Source organism: Myxine glutinosa, chromosome 6 (assembly GCF_964187855.1).
Source record: "Myxine glutinosa chromosome 6, kmMyxGlut1.1, whole genome shotgun sequence".
NCBI classification, from domain to species: domain Eukaryota; kingdom Metazoa; phylum Chordata; class Myxini; order Myxiniformes; family Myxinidae; genus Myxine; species Myxine glutinosa.
Genome location: NC_136266.1, coordinates 83,450,872 through 83,468,347, shown reverse-complemented (window position 1 = coordinate 83,468,347; position 17,476 = coordinate 83,450,872).

Here is a 17,476-nt window from a genome sequence, read left to right as displayed (position 1 = left end):
CCCAATTGTGGTACGAGCCTCTGCCAGCCGCCGCCGCCTTAGCGCTCGCCCCGGCCGCCAATACGCACGCGGTCAAGCTGGAGAAGAAGGGGGCGGAGCGCCAAGCACGAGGCATCGCCCTGTCAACGAACCAACCAGGGCTGAGGTGAGCTTACTGGTGGGCGTGGCGCGGCTTGATCGCGAAGCGCACTATATAAGCGCACGCGTCAAGCCCTTTCACGGACTGCGCGAAGGGAGGCCATGGTGTACGGACTGCGCGAAGTGCACCTGGTGATTGATTGCGAACTTCTTTCGGCGGGCTCCGGTTTCATGAACTCGTTTGAAAGGCGCTTTATGAATATTGAGAGAGAGAGAGGCAGTAGGCGCACATATTACGTACGCAGCAGTCCAGCCCTCGCATATGTAAAGGTCCCGTCGTGCGCCAATGACATGCGAAGCTGCCGGCCGTTCTTCGCCGCGGACCCGGAGCCGGACTCGAGTGGACCGGAGCCAGATCCCATTGCCAGGACCATCTGCCTGGACCTTCCTCTCCGACCACTACTGTCCCGTGTGAGTCTGTCTGTTTGTCCTGAGGTTAAGTAAGACTGTATAGATAACCTTGCTCTGTTTCCTGCTTCTTCTTCTTCTTGTACATTCTTCCCTTTCGTTTCCTCTTCCTTGGTTGTTGTAATAAATCCTTTGTTCTTCCTTACCTTTTGATTTCCGCTCCATTCGATCGTCTTCGTCCTTTCTCTCCATTGAGTACCTGTGGCACGATTTGGGAAACCGCTCAGGATCGGGTTTAGTCCTTTGTTAATGGCTCGGGCTTCGGATTGCTAAACCGCACGGCAATTTCCATCTTGTACGCGGTCCGAGCGGGAGTTATCTCCCTGCTTTGCGGTCGGATTGGCACTCAAGTATTTGGGACTCCATTGACCAATCACCCTGGCCAATCTCGACCGGAAAGGAGCGTTATAATTTCCAGGATTGGGAGACGGCCAGCTTAAAAGACAAGGGGAACCCCCCTCCCTTGGTAAGGGGAGCGCCGTCCCCGAATCCGCAACAATTGGTGTCGGGGAGTGGGATTTGCACCCGAACCAAATTTTGTAAATTTGGAGAAAATTTGGTCAAAAATTTCGAGCGGCCAAAATTTTTATTAACATCCAAATTGAATCATGCCATGGCTAGTCAAGGCGATCGGATGCCGGTCGGGGAAAATGAAGGGTTAGAGGCAACCCAGGACCCCAGGGAAAAGTGGGAGAAATGGAGGAGGAGGTTGAAGGAGGTGCGGTAGTGGGGGTAGCAGGCGCACAAAATGGCGGCGCCTCGCACATGGTGGCGACGGCCGTGCCCACAGCGCAAGTGGGAGGGATGAACATGCAGGCCCTCATTTCGCAGCTACAGGCAGCCATAAAATTGGGGGTGGACAGAACTCAGGAGCAAATTGGGGGATTGAGTAGGGAGATGGAAAAGAACAAGGAGCAATTGAGAAATGAATTGGGAGACCAAATAGGGGGGTTAGAAAGTAAATTTGGGGGATTCGAGAACCAAATTGGGGGGTTGAGACATGAAATGGGAGACCAAATAGGGGGGTTAGAAGGCAAATTAGGGGCCCGATTGGAGGACGTGAGTAGCCAAATGAACGAAGGGTTAATGGGGCTGGAAAAGAGAATGGCCGCCCAGGAGAACCAACTGGAAGGGATGAAGAATGGGTTAACGGGGTTAGAAGATAAGATGGGGGGCAAATTGAGGGAAATGGGGGAGCAATCCGCCCGGGAAATCAAACAAATGGGGGATCAGATAGAGGAGGTAAGGATTAGGTAAGAAAACAAATTAGACGCCCACAAGGGGGAGTTAGAACAAATGAGGGTGGCGTCTGGAAGGGAAATGGGAGAAATGGGGGAGGATACAAGGTGAGGTGTGAGCAAAGAGGTCGCGGGGGTAAGCGACGAGGTAAAGCGGGGTGAGGAGCGCGTGTAGAAAGAGGTGAGAAAGAGTACGGCCAGATTACAGGGGGGTATAGAGGATTTGACGCGAGGAGTAGAGCAGCTGACAGTGGGACAAAAGGAGTTAGGGGACCAAGTAAGTAGGAACACGGACATGATAGGGGGTGTCTGAACTCAGCACAGAGGGAAATAAAGAAGGAACTGATGGCGACAATGAAGGAATGTCAAATGGTACATGAAGCGCTGACGAAGAGGTTGGATGAGGTGGAAGAGACGTTGGGGGCGAGAGAATGGGAAGTTAGGCAGCATATAGAGACGACCAAGGTGGCTTTAGAAGAAGAAATTGTAGGGGCGCACCGGGGGATAGAAGAGGTGAAGCAGAAGTTAGAGGAAGTGGAAGAGGGTGTGAGTGAAATTAAAAAGAGACGGAAGGAAACTAAGAAGGAGATAAGGGAGGAGGTGACGGAATTGGTGCAAGGTCTGTGCTCACATCGTGATGACATGCTTGCTAACCAAATAAAGAGTTTGCAGGTGGTGGAGGAGGGGCGAAGGAGAAGAGGCGCCGAGGTGAGTGGTGATATGATCGGAAATGCATATGGTGTGCGGGGAGGTTCAGTGAGCTTGGGGGTCGGTATAGACCCGGGCGTTGGTGAGAGGCCAATGGTGAGGTGTGCGACTGATCGGGAGTGTGTGGAAAGAGAGTGTGTGCAAGGATGTCCGACCATGGGGAGTGCGAGAGGTATTGGTGAGCCAGGGTGTGCGAGTATGGAGTGGGTAGCGGGTTGCGGAGGAGCGACCCAGGCATCGACACCGACAGGGGTAGTTTTTAGAGGGACGGGGGACGCACGAGAGCCCCCTGGGAATAGTGTACTGTGGGTTTCCGAACGGTTCGGCCCCATGCTAACCCCACAAGGAGCGACGCACGAGGTCCGGCCTTCGGGCACCCACAAGGTCCCACTCACGCCGTATGATGGCAAGAGTGATCCAAGGGCGTACCTGGCGCAGTTCGAGTATGTTTGTAGGGGAAACGGTTGGAATCCGGATGAAGGTGGAGTACACATTGTGGGGGCATTGCGCGGCGGGGCAGCGGAGGTGCTGACAGCATTACCACCGGGTGCTCTCACCCTGCCAGCCCTCCGCGCGTCCTTAATTAACTGAATCGTCATTGAACAGCAGAGCAAGCTTGTTAAAGCTCAGCTCATGCAGCGAAAACGCAAACCCCCGGAGACCATCGGGGAACTTGCTCATGACATTCGCCGCACAGTAGGGATCGCACACGCGGACATGGCAGCTCCCAGGAAAGCCTGGCGCTGGACCACTTCATCCAGGCCTTCCCGGACCCGGAGCTCAGGCAACAGCTCGCCATGTGGCGCCCGCAGACCTTGAGCCAGGCGGCTGATGCTGCGGCCCGGTGGGAAGCAGTGAGGCCCCTGGCCCGGGGAAGTGAGCGCCACGCAGTGGCGGTGTGCCAGGTAGGGCCCGTGACGGGTTGAGGCCCCCCAAGGGGGACCGCCCCCGAAAATGGCCTTGACCTGGAGGCCATGGTCCGAAGGCTGGTGGACCAGCACCTGGCAGGACCTAGACCATGGCAGGCGGCTAAGGAGGTGGCAGACGGTGGGCCACAATCAAGTGCCCCAATTAGGACTTTCAGGGGGGGAAATTTGGAATTTCGGAGGCAAGCACCTTAAACCGATGAGGTGTTTCAATTGTAGTCGGCTGGGTGACCGTGCGTGGGAGTGTTGAGCTCCGCGCCGGGATGGACCCCGGCAGCCGAGACCAACAACTCCGCCCCGGACGGATCGGACTAGCCGACCCCAGACACCCCCCCCCCCCCCCCCCCCCGCCAGGGCCCGGGAAACTAGAATGTGCCGGACACGCAGGGCCGTGTTCGGCAGTAGGGGATGGTGAAGTGCCCTCATTAATGCGACAGGTCATTCATTATGGCCAAATTGGTACAGGTAGCTTGACGATTCGGTGCAAAATTGCCGGCGTGGGGGTAGACGCCGTAGTGGACACAAGAGCTAGCGCCACAATCATCAGCGTGTCATCCTTGATTCGAGTGCAGACGGCTGGGATAAAATCCAGCGTCTGGAAAATTATAGTTTTCAGCTAACTACCGGGGTAATGGCCCCGATCATAGTGCGTGGTTTTGTAACCCTCAAATTAGGGTCGGTAAAGAGGGAAATAGAAGTTTGGGTGGCGGAGGTGTGCGACCCATGCTTAATAGGGTTGGATTTGTTGACTGGCAGTGGTTGCAAAATCGATTTGTGCCGGGGGACGCTGCAAGTGGGAATAGTAGAGCTACCATTGGAGGGGGTGAGCACGGCCGAGAGGGCGGAGTTGGAGGCTTCTGAGGCCGTGACCATCCCTCCGAGGGACGAGGCCATAGTGCCGGCCCGATGGTTAGCTCGCCAAACATGGCAGTAGTCCTGCGGCCTGGTCGAACCGGTGGCAGCGCAGTCCATACCGGGTTTGATCGTGGGCCACACCCTCCTAAAAACGGACGGGCTGGTGGTGGCCGTCCGCGTAATTAATATAAGTGCAGAACCACGTACTATACGAAGGGGCACGAATGTAGCCGGCTGCACCCCAGTTAACGAAGTCGCACCAGTGAGGTACGAGAATGTCCAGCCAAGCCGGCCCCAGAGGGAGTCTTTCGTGAACAGTAGGAATTGGCCAATCCCATTTGTGAGAGCGGACACCCACCACATTGTGAGAGCGGCCTCCCATCACAATCGGGACTAGGGGTGGAGGTTCCCTCTGAGAGAACTTCCTGGCTAGTGGTAGTCCGTGACAAATTTAAAAACACAATATTACAACAGGTGCATGGTAACTGCTCCGGCGGCCATTTGGGCAGGACAAAGACAACATCTCGGGTCCGCCGGAGGTTCTATTTGGTAAATATAGGGCGCGATATACAGGACTGGTGTCGGAGATGCAATGCCTGTACTGCTAAAAAGGGACCAGCACGGAGGATGAGGGCCCCCCTTCAATTACACGAGGTGGGGGCCCCCCTGAGCGGGTGGCTATGGATATTCTAGGACCGCTACCCCGCACCCACCAAGGTAATAAGTACATCCTCGTTGTAATGGACTATTTCACCAAGTGGCCGGAGGCCTATGCCCTCCCCAACCAAGAAGCCGGGGTGGTAGCACAGGCCTTCGTGGAAGGATTTGTATGTCGGCATGGGATTCTACAGGAGCTGCACACCGATCAGGGTCGAAATTTTGAAAGTCAATTGCTAAAAGATGTGTGCAGACTCCTGTCAATTAGAAAGACATGAACAACCCCCTTGCGGCCACAATCTGACGGGATGGTGGAAAGGTTCAACCGAACATTGGATCAACAACTCGCATGGTTCACCACCACCCGTCAAGATGACTGGGACGAACATCTCCCGTATTTGTTAATGGCCTACCGAACCAGCCAGCACGGGGCCACTGCATGCAGTCCAGCATTGCTTATTCATAATAGGAATATTACCACTTCCGCCGACTTGCTATACGGTCCCGTGCCAGACACCACAGATATCCTGCCGAGGGAGGGCTATGCACATCACTTGGAAGAAGGCATGGAGAGGGTCCATGCCTTCGCCCGCCGCCAGCTCCAGCTGGGCGAGACCCAGTACCTCTTATGAAGGGGGCTCATAGTGCCAGAGGACTGGGGGGTGATAATGGGAGATGCCCGATGTAGAGGGATGGTGGCTCTACCATCCCTCACATCCTTTGGGCACATGAGCTATAGTTTTATGGGGTATGGCTGTACAAACTAGCCCGGGAGGGTTAGGTTAATGTATAGGGACTTAGAAATGACTATAGGTGACCAAGGTTTAAGTAGGGACATGGTACAAGTAGTGGGGACGCAGACAGATTAGTTGGATGATAATGACGTGAGATGTGCATTGTTTTCAGGGATGACTGGGAAGCACTAATCGTAGAAGGGCAATAGATAGCTAGATGATGCTGTGTGTGTGAAATTATGGGAACCACCGTGTGAATGATCTCATTTTTGAAATGAGGCAATGCTCAAGAGCGATGTGTGTGTGTGTGTGTGAAAGTGTATAAGCAGAGCATGGTGGATGAATGTAATGGTTTGGAGTGATTGGCTTGCATGGTGTGCAAGTGCATAAATTGTGGGTGTGGAATAAATAGAGTGGAGTGTGGAATACGTGGAGTGGAGTGTATGGTGCGAAGGAGTGGATGGGGGAAGGATGGACCCCTTTTACGAGTACCTGGGGAGGGTAGTTTAAAAGTAGGTCGAGGGAGTAGGTAAATTGTGGTGGGATATTGACATCTGCGGTGCGAGAGTAGCAGAGTACTGCTTGGATGGGTACATTAGTGTGAGTGAAATGGCTGGGCATGTGGCCTGTTAGTGAGAATGGTTGGTTGGGCACTCCGCCACTGTTAGTCTGTTGGCCAGGTGAGGCCGCAGGTAGGCGCTGGGAGCCAGTTCAGAGTTAGTGTTCAATGGGGCCCGTGGATCCCGAGGGAGGACTCGGGTAGCCCGACGCCAGAGAGTGTGGTAGTGGGGTAAGGGAGCCAGAGGGCCTTTCCCAGGTAGGTTAGGGTGAGGAGCAGGTAAGCTCGGGTGGCGACGTATAGTGGCGGAGGTGTGCAGGTGAGCGGACCTGCTGGTGAGCCGCATGACCCAGCCACGAAATTGTGCGAGGGCACAGGGGGAAAGAATCAGGGGAGTGAGACCCCAAATTGGTGAGCACCACAGTATGTTCAATGGGAATTGGTTTTTAGAACCACATAGTGTAATGGATGGCCAATGGTTTGGCAGGGAAAGACCCCAGGTAGAGTAAAAGTGTTAATGTCATGTAGAGAATAGATAAGAGAGAATCTCTTCACACCATCCGCATCCACTTACCGAGGTGACAGTACTCCACACCATATTTTTCAGACATTTGGAATGTAAGACGCATCTCGACATGGGTGAGACATTGTTCGTTGTTCCATCTCTTCCTCCTTAGGAGGGATTGATGACAAATTTGGCATAGAGGGGAGATATGGGGAAGACAGGATGTAGAGACGAATTTTTAAATGGTGTAAATACAGGGAGGGGCAAGGGGTAGTGGAGGTGACATGGGGCGTGACGAACGGTAGGGACGAGCTTTCTCAGCTCGCTCTCCCGCGCGCTTCATGCCGCATTGCTTTGTGTTGATGTGTATCCTTGCGCACTTGCCCGCTGATTTGCTTGTCCTCCTTCCCCCACTCATGGACTTATTTGTTTTGGGCCCGGGGGGAGTGCGCAGGTGGCCGCAGTTGTGTGCCCGCACCTTCGCTGCCTCCGGCCTGCACTGATGCACCATATGGACTACACTGGCACCACATATGGACCACACGTACTGTAGCCTGGCATCTCTGCTGGGACCGACCATTGCTGCCAGCAGCCTCTTGCTTGCAGACCACGGTTAAGGTGGCACCTATGCCATGCAGGTGGACCACCTCAGTTGGCCCTGCTGGCAGTAAATAAAAAGTGGATGCGGTGTGTGCCCCTTTTTGATTATTAAATAGACTGCAAGCAAGTAGGCAGCCAGAACCAGCAGCCCAGCAGCCAGCCCAGAAGAGAGAAGACATCGGACACCAGTTATTATTGTTTGAAATTTGTTTGACTGTGCATTTTCATGCTTGGTGCATTTTTTGTGTTATGGTGTTTTATGGTGCTTTTGGTGCATTTTGTTGATTGGTGCATATGGTATGGTGTATCAGTGCAGTGCAGCGCAGTGATTTTCCCTCTTATCAAAAACTTCTGCTTTTGTTCCCACCAAAGACAGGTCCTGGGTGTAGTTGTACATAATTAGTCTTTGTAAATAATGTCCCCCACTGGTTACATGTGTAGTTTGAAGATAATTCCGCAATTTGGTTAGTCTGTGGGAATGCGTCTGTTAGGTAGAATGCAATGCAGCAGGTGGGACATACTTCGTGTTAAAACTGTCGCACTCAGGGTGAGGTTAAAAGTAGAGGGTTACCACACCTATGTGTCACATTAAATTGAAGTTTTTTCGGCCCGGGACGTGCCTGGAGGAAAAGAGGGTGCAGTGTTGCGGTTTTGAGAACCCTCACTTGTAAATACTTGTAAATAATAACTTTTGTAAATATTCCATCATTTAATAAGGTGGCACCCATAGTCAGTCCACGAGCAACACGTAGGACACCATAGGAACTTTCAGTTATTTACTTAGTCTGTGTTTAGTTAAGGCTGTGTTCCCAATAGTTGAATCTGCATTGTATTAATCAAATAAGATAGGCCCTATTCCGTTCATTTTGCAATCTCTCTCTCTCCAAATTGTGGTACGCGCCTCTGCCAGCCGCAGCTGCCTTAGCGCTCGCCCCGGCCGCTATTACGCACGCTGTCAAGCTGGAGAATAAGTGGGCGCAGCGCCAAGAACGAGGCGTGGCCCTGTCAACGAACCAACCAGGGCTGAGGTGAGCTTACTGGTGGGCGTGGCGCGGCTTGATCTCTAAGCGCACTATTTAAGCGAACGCGCCAAGCCCTTTCACGGACTGCGCGAGGGGAGGCCATGGTGTACGGACTGCGTGAAGTGCACCTGGTGATTGATTACGAACTTCTTTCGGCGGGCTCCAGTTTCATGAACTCATTTGAAAGGCGCTTCATGAATATTGAGAGAGAGAGAGGCAGCAGGCGCACATATTACGTACGCAGCAGTCCAGCCCTCGCATATGTAAAGGTCCGGTCATGCGCCAACGACACGCGAAGCTGCCGGCCGTTCTTTGCCACGGACACGGAGCCGGACTCGAGTGGACCGGAGCCAGATCCCATCGCCTGGACCATCTGCCTGGACCTTCCTCTCCTACCACTACTGTCCCGTGTGAGTCTGTCTGTTTGTCCTGGGGTTAAGTAAGACTGTATAGATAAGCTTGCTCTGTGTCCTGCTTCTTCTTCTTCTTGTACATTCTTCCCTTTCATTTCCTCTTCTTTGGTTGTTGTAATAAATCCTTTGTTCTTCCTTACCTTTTGGTTTCCTCTCCATTCGATCGTCTTCGTCCTTTCTCTCCATTGAGTACCTTTGGCACGATTTGGGAAACCGCTCAGGATCGGGTTTAGTCCTTTGTTAATGGCTAAACTATTCGGATTGCTAAACCGCTCGGCAATTTCCATCTTGTCCGCGGTCCGAGCGGGAGTTATCTCCCTGCTTTGCGGTCGGATTGGCACTCAGGAATTTGGGACTCCATTGACCAATCACCCTGGCCAATCTCACCCGGAAAGGATCGTTATAATTTCCAGGATTGGTGGACGGCCAGCTTAAAAGACAATGGGATTAAACCCGCCCCCCCCCCTTGTTAGGGGAGCGCCGACCTCGAATCCGCAACAATAGGAATAAACGTAATATGAAATCGCTATGGTGTTTTTTGTGGAAGTTGTAATGGGAATAAACGTGATATGAAATCGCTATGGTGTTTTTTGTGGAAATCGTCATCGGATTAAACGTAATATGAAATCGCGATGGTGGTTTTGTGGAAATCGTAATAGGAATAATTGTTATATGAAATCGCGATGGTGTTTTTGTGGAAATTGTAATAGGAATAAACGTAATATGAAATCGCTATGGTGTTTTTGTGGAAAATGTAATGGGAATAAACGTAATATGAAATCGCTATGGTGTTTTTTTGTGGAAATCGTCATCGGATTAAACGTAATATGAAATCGCTGTGGTTTTTTTGTGGAAATCGTCATCGGATTAAACGTAATATGAAATCGCTATGGTGTTTTTGTGGAAATCGTCATCGGATTCAACGTAATATGAAATCGCTATGGTCTTTTTTGTGGAAATCGTAATAGGAATAAACGTAATATGAAATCGCTATGGTGTTTTTTGTGGAAATTGTAATAGGAATAAACGTAATATGAAATCGCGGCGGTGTTTTTGTGGAAATCCTAATAGGAATAAACGTAATATGAAATCGCTGTGATGTTTTTGTGGAAATCGTAATAGGAATAAACGTAACATGAAATCGCTATGGTGTTTTTGTGGAAATTGTAATCGGAATAAACGTAATATGAAATCGCTATGGTGTTTTTGTGGAAATCGTAATGGGAATAAACGTAATATGAAATCGCGATGGTGTTTTTTGTGGAAATCATAATAGGAATAAACGTAATTTGAAATCGCTATGGTGTTTTTGTGGAAATTGTAATCGGAATAAATGTAATATGAAATCGCTATGGTGTTTTTGTGGAAATCGTAATGGGAATAAACGTAATTTGAAATCACTATGGTGTTTTTTGTGGAAATCGTAATAGGAATAAACGTAACATGAAATCGCGATGGTGTTTTTGTGGAAATCGTAATGGGAATAAACGTAATATGAAATCGCGATGGTGTTTTTTGTGGAAATCATAATAGAAATAAACGTAATTTGAAATCGCTATGGTGTTTTTTGTGGAAATCGTAATAGGAATAAACGTAATTTGAAATCGCTATGGTGTTTTTTGTGGAAATCGTAAGAGGAATAAATGTAATATGAAATAGCGATGGTGTTTTGGGGGAAATCGTAATAGGAATAAACGTAATATGAAATCGCGCGAGTGTTTTTTTGTCGAAATCGTAATTGGAATAAACGTAATTTGAAATCGCTATGGTGTTTTTTGTGGAAATCGTAAGAGGAATAAATGTAATATGAAATAGCGGTGGTGTATTGGGGGAAATCGTAATAGGAATAAACGTAATATGAAATCGCTGTGTTGTTTTGTGGAAATTGTAATCGGAATAAACGTAATATGAAATCGCGATGGTGTTTTGGGGGAAATCGTAATAGGAATAAACGTAATATGAAATCGATGTGGTGTTTTTTGTGGAAATCATAATTGGAATAAATGTAACAAGAAATCGCTATGGTGTTTTTGTGGAAATCGTAATAGGAATAAACGTAATATGAAATCGCTGTGGTGTTTTTGTGGAAATTGTCATAGGAATAAACGTAACATGAAATCGCTATGGTGTTTTTGTGGAAAATCGTAATAGGAATAAACGTAATATGAAATCGCTGTGGTGTTTTTTGTGGAAATCATAATAGGAATAAACGTAACATGAAATCGCTATGGTGTTTTTGTGGAAATTGTAATCAGAATAAACGTAACATGAAATCGCTATGGTGTTTTTGTGGAAATCGTAATAGGAATAAACGTAATATGAAATCGCTGTGGTGTTTTTGTGGAAATTGTCATAGGAATAAACGTAATATGAATTCGCTGTGGTCTTTTTTGTGGAAATTGTAATAGGAATAAGCGTAATCTGAAATCGCTATGGTGGGTGCCTGCCAATGTCACATCGCCCGTGTTCCTCTCACATTGATCCCATGACATATCCCAATCTCTTTCCACACCGCGAGCCTGGATGGATGATAAACATGCCTCACCAGCGACAAACTACGTTCGAAACAAAGTAACTCATCGTGAATTCTATGCCGATCGGCTGGCTATTCGAAATAAATTCAGCACTATCCATTCTTCGGGGAAATTATTCCAGCAGTGTGTTGTCGACGGATATTGCTAGGCAGAAGCAAATCGACTGCATTACTTCAAACAAAATCAGGAAACCCTTCGAGCCAGGGAATACAGAGGACTACTGGACCACGTCCAGACCGTTGCTGCTGATAACCAACGTCCTGTCGGTCGTATCGTCATTTTGCCATCGAGTTTTGCAGGGAGCCCAAGAGCTATGCAGCAGAACTAACAAGATGCTATGGCCATTGTTTGAAAATTCGGAAAACCAGATCTCCTCCTCACCTTCACGTGTAATCCAAAATAAGAAAACATTTGACAACACCAACGAGCTGAAGGCAGACCAGATTTAGTGGCATGCATGTTTCACCTGAAAGTAAAAGAGTTATTCGATGATATAACGAAGATGCACATGTTGGGAAAAGTAAGTGCATTTGTTGAAGAGTATCAGAAGCGTGGTCTACCGCATGCCCACATATTACTCACGCTGTGCCAAGAAGACAAAATGTGTACCGCCGGAGTCATTGACAGAATTGTTTCCGCACAAATTCCTACTTCAAATGAGTCACCGAAAATCCATTCCTTGGTGAAGGCTCACATGATACATGGTCCCTGTGGCACTTTAAATCACCATTCGATTTGTATGAAAGAGGGAGTGTGCAGGAGAGGCTTTCCAAAAGCGTATGCTACAGAGACACTTGCGAGCGTAGATGGCTATGCCCTTTACAAGCGTCCCCCAAATGGACCCACCATAACTCTTCATGGAACCGATGTTGATTGCCAATTTGTGGTCCCATTCAATGCAGACTTACTGAAAACGTACAAAGCACACATCAACATCGAGGTTTGCCCAAGCATAAAAAGTATAAAGTACTTATCTTAATATGTGTACAAGGGACATGACTGTGCTAGCATCGAAATTCGAGAGAGCAGGAGAGTGGAGGTGGACGAAATAAAGACCTACTTGGACTGAAGGTATGTCAGTGCCCCAGAGGGCGCATGGAGATTAATGAAATTTGAAAAGCACAAACAGTCCAATTCCATCATCAGACTTGCGGTATATTTACCTGAATTGCAGACCGTTGTGTTCAGGGATGATAACGAGGGAGAAGCCATTTTACGACATAGGGGTAGAACACTTACAGCTTGGTTTCAGTTAAACCAGAGAGACCCTGTGCACGAAGTTATCTGTACCATGACATTCCAAAACATGTCGTATTTGAAGATGGACGAAAGACATGGAACTTAGACGCAGAGGCGGCGACAAGGTTATCGGAACGCGTGGTTTCAGCCAGCCCTAAGGACATCGAGCACTTTCATCTTCGTGTACTCCTGCTGCATTGCCCTGGTAGAACATCATTTGAAGATCTCAGAACCATAGATGGAGCAGTTTGTAAAACGTACAAGGATACAGCCAGGAAATTAAATTTAACAGAAGATGATACAGAATGGGGCAGGTCCTTAGCCGATGCAGTTATCTTTGCCATGCCACAACAATTGAGATCTCTTTTTGCAACACGATGCATATTCTGCACACCAAAAGACACGTCGGCACTGTGGGAAAAGATTAAAAACGACCTTTGCGAAGATGTTGTGCACAGCGGCCATGACATGGAACAGAGTATTTACATGGCATTGTGAGAAATGCAGTCCTTCTTCCTGAGACATGGACAGACCTTGGAAGCATTTCAGTTACCAGTACCTCCAGACACTGTTGAAGATCATTCGAGCGATGATTATCAGTATGTACCGGGAGATGAACATGAAAAAGGTAAAAACAACAGACAACTACTAAATGATGACCAAATCAAAATTGTAGATGAGGTCCTACAGGCCGTTCATTGTGGGGACCAGTACACAGGCAACCGGTTGTTTTTCGTTGATGGATCGAGCGGAAGTGGCAAGACCTTTCTTTATAATACACTTCTGCACATCTTGCGAGGCCAGTGTCATTTCGTTCTTCCAATGGCATACTCGAACATTGCAGCAACATTGCTAGCAGGGGGCCGTACTTCGCACCATAGATTTAAATTGCCAGTGCCCATTTTGGAAAACTCCACATGCAGCATATCACCAATGAGTAAAGATGCAGATGCTCCAAGGAAAGCCAACCTATTTATTTGGGATGAAGCACCTATGGCTCCAGCATATGCCTTCGCGGCTGTTGATCGATGTCTCCGGGATGTAACCAGTAACAACATTCCTTTTGGTGGAAAGGTCTTACTTCGGTCTTACTTTGGTGGGGACTTCAGGCAGGTTTTGCCAGTTGTACCTTGCGCTGAACCTGGGACTGTGGAAATGGGACTGTGGAAACAATTCCTGACTCAGATTTAACATGACTGCATGATCGTATCTGTGAGGCTGTTTTCGATAATTTGAACGTAATTCATTCAAACTTTGATGCGCTGGCACAACAAGCCGTGTTGTGTCCAAAGAATGAATCCACATTTGTGATCAACAATGAGATACTGGATGCATTTCCTGGGGAAGAAAAGACGTACTTCAGCGCTGATTCCATTGTCTGTGATGACACTGAAGAGGCACTAAATTCACCCATGGAATTCCTAAATCAATTGACTCCTTCTGGAATGCCATTGCACAAACTTCGTCTCAAAGATGGTGCTGTCATCATGTTACTCCGTTACTTTGATCCGAAACAGGGACTGTGCAATGGTGCAAGATTGGTTGTTAAAAGATTGTTGCCGAACATAATAGACGCAGAAATAATTTATGGCAGTCACAAAGGAACACGCACATTTATACCCAGAATTAGTATTGTACCTGCCGATACAACACTACCATTCGTACTCACACGCCATCAATTTCCGGTTCGTGTGGCATTCTCTTTCTCAACAAACAAGAGTCAAGGTCAAACATTACCCAAAGTTGGGATTTACTTACCAGAGCCCGTCTTCAGCCATGGCAAATTATATGTTGCATTGTCGCGTGCTAAACGATTTGATGACGTGAAGGTAAAGGTAGTGAGTAATGGCCAACAGGGAAAAATCGATGGCCACAGTGGAATCTTCACCCATACTGTTGTTTACCAGGAGATCCTGCAGTGACACCATTCCAGGCAAACAAAGGGGGCACGAAGAAAAATATTTAATTACTCTGACACTTGGCTGCGGTGATTGAACGAACTATTGCTGCTATTTTGATGCTTTCACTGCTATTTTGATGCTTTTCACTGCTGTTTTGGTGCTTTTCACTGCTGTTTTGATGCTTTTCACTGTTGTTTTGATGCTTTTCACTGCTGTTTTGATGCTTTTCACTGCGGTTTTGATGCTTTTCACTGCTGTTTTGATGCTTTTCACTGCTGTTTTGATGCTTTTCACTGCTGTCTTGATGCCTTTCACTGCTGTTTTGATGCTTTTCACTGCTGTTTTGATGCTTTCACTGCTGTTTTGATGCTTTTCACTGCAGTTTTGATGCTTTTCACTGCTGTTTTGATGCTCAATCCTCGATCCGGATGTGCAGCCTGGACGAGGTATCTGGATGACAAACTTCAGCACAGGTTGGTGAACTTCAGCACAGGTTGGGCTAGATTCAGCGCAGGTGGGACGATTCAGCGCAGGTGGGATGATTCAGTGCAGGTGGGATGACCAGCTTCAAAATGGGTCACAGGAGGGGCCAACGCTTGCAGGTCCACCGGATCAGAGCGAGAGATCAGTGAAGCACAAAGCAAGAGAATCACCTGGTGGAGCCAAAAGCAAGAGGAGTGTCCTCGGCGATGCAAAATGCAAGAGAGGTCGTCGACGAAGTGAAAAATCAAGAGGGGTGTCCTTGGCGTGGCGAAATGCAAGACAGGTCTCGTCGGCAAGGCGAAATACAAGAGGGGTCAAAATCCGATGGGCTGAGGTTTTATCACACCGCCCATGCCTTCAAAATGTTCCACAGCCTCCCATTGGCTGAGGTTTGTCGCAATGGTGTCAAAGTGTTCCGACCCGTCATTGGTCACGTTGGTCACGTGGGCCTGTGCTTCTGGCCACGCCTTCCTGCTCATCAGTAATGGCTTCCCTTAACCACACGAAGGTTTGAAATCCTGCCGACTCAATGCATATTTGGTCTCGATTAATACACAATGGGAAAGGGCTAATCTTTACATTCAATAAGAAATAACTAACTACTGCAGGCTACATGTTGTCGTGCAATTAACTATTGGGGGTTTGCCTTTATGGCAAAACTGCAACAATATTATTTGGAAGTCTTCTGCTGTCAGCACACACTTATCTGCTGTCAAAGGTCAACGTTTGGCCCCAGGTGACTCCTCAGATAATTGTCGCTTTTTCTTGACAAAAAGTAAAACATCTTTTATATTTAACTCATTCAAATCCCATTACAAATCCCATAAAAAAATTTAAAGTGATTTTTCACCATTGGGATTTTGGGCCAAAAACGATACATAGCAGGTGTTGTGGATTTTTAATTAATTTAGCCTTCAATTATTTGACAAGACTCATTATTCAAGGTCCAAACTCGTTCAGAAGACAATAAGCTGATTTAATGACACAATGGGAGTACCTGATTCACTGGTACCAAAGGTATTTACAGAATATACTTCAATTTTAAGTTACACGAATAAAACGAAATCACCATACTACATTCTACACACATTCAGACAAGAAATGAACAAAGTTCTCCCCGAGGTTGCTGCACATTGCTATTTTATGGTCAGAGATCAAAGAATGTGGTCAAACAAGGTTTAAAGAGACAACAGCTTTTTCCTTTCTTCATCTCCAACTCTCCCAGCCACAAAATGTCAAGTCATGAAGAAACACAGAGATTTCTTACCTCTTACAAAATAAACAGAGGCCTTCTGCTTTTCCCAGATAGCATGCCCACCGTGCATTGAGACATCAGTTCTTCGAAGAGAAAAACAGGGTTGGAGAGAGTTCAAATCAATGAGGGTTACACATCATTCTTATAAGTTCTATGTATTAAATCTCTTTAAAACATATGTGTATATACAGTCACGTGAAAAAGTAAGTGCACCCCATGTAAAGTTTTGACTTTTTCAACATATTTCAACATACAGCTATTTGATCTTCATTTCAACAACATTGATAGATAAAGGTGATATAATATAACAAATATCATGAAACATTTACATTTTGTAGTCCATTCTATAATTTAAATAAACATAAATACAAATTTCGCATGTGGAAAAAGTAAGTAGACCATTGGCTCTAATAGGTGTATATTGCCACCTTTGGCAGAAACAACCTCAAGTAGGCGTTTCTTATAACTGTCTACCAGTCTCTGACATCGACTGGGAGAAATTTTTGCCCACTCCTCCATGCAGAATTCTTTCAGCTGTGCGATGTTTGAGGGGTTTCTTGCATGCACAGCTCGTTTCAAATCCCCCCACAACATCTTGATGGGATTTAGATCCGGGCTTTGACTTGGCCATTCCAGAAACCTCCATTTCTTTCTTTTCAGCCATTCCTTGGTGGATTTACTGGTATGATTAGGGTCATTGTCATGTTGCAAGGTCCACCTTCGGTTGAGCTTCAACTTTCTAACAGATGGCCTCACATTATCCTCAAGCACCCTCTGGTACAATGAAGAATTCATAGTGTATTCTATGATGGTGAGTTGCCCAGGCCCTGAGGCAGCCAAGCTGCCTCAAACCATAATATTTCCACCACCATGCTTTACAGTTGGTATCAGGTTCTTGTGGTCAAATGCTGTCTTTGGTTTTCGCCAAACATGTCTTCTGGTACTGTGGACAAATAGCTCTACCTTTGACTCATCTGTCCAGAGCACATTTTTCCAGAAGTGCTGGTCTTTGCCTCGGTGTTCATTGGCAAACTTTAGTCTTGCCCGGATGTTCTTTCTGGACAGCAAAGGTTTCATCCTGACACACCTCCCATGTAGATCAAATTTGTGCAGCCTCTTTCTAATGGTAGACTCGTGCACTTTGACATCAACAGTGGCAAGATCTACCTGTAGGTCCCGTGATGACATTCTGGGGTTCTTAGAGACTTCTTTCAGCATCTTGCGGTCTGCTCTCGGGCTAAACTTGCTGGGGCAGCCTGGCCTGAACAAGTTGGCAGTTGTTTGGAATCTTCACCACTTGC